At 30.6% G+C, this 356-nt stretch overlaps 1 protein-coding gene across 2 annotated transcripts in view; it reads left to right on the top strand.

The window, feature by feature from the left end:
• Positions 1-356, top strand: part of LOC119590395 — an 8,525-nt gene that overhangs the window by 2,895 nt on the left and 5,274 nt on the right. The window lies entirely within an intron of this gene.

Genomic DNA, 356 nt, shown 5'->3' with positions numbered 1-356 from the left:
TTAATATAATTTTTATTTCAAGAATAACGTTGTCGTAAATGTTGCAATTAGATTATTCAACATGTGTAACTGTATTCGTTTTAGGTTTTGAATGTTTTTTACCTCTGAGTTTGCAAATATTCAAAAATGCACTTTAATATTTAGCAGAGTTTAATCACCTCCTTATGTCATTATATGTTGCCCTTACCTCTATCATTCAGAAAAATGCAGACGATTCCCTACATGAATTAAATTTACTATTATTTAACAAACTCTGAGATGCATTGACGTGTGAGGTGTCTCTCAAGCGATTTAATCAGAGTGCTAAACCTGAGCTGAAACCTGTGATTAAATTAATACGCGTTACTAATATTAAG

The sequence above is a fragment of the Penaeus monodon genome, chromosome 27 (assembly GCF_015228065.2).
Source record: "Penaeus monodon isolate SGIC_2016 chromosome 27, NSTDA_Pmon_1, whole genome shotgun sequence".
NCBI classification, from domain to species: Eukaryota; Metazoa; Arthropoda; class Malacostraca; order Decapoda; family Penaeidae; genus Penaeus; species Penaeus monodon.
The sequence above is the reverse complement of the archived record's forward strand: the minus strand, read 5'-3'. Positions and strand labels throughout refer to the sequence as shown.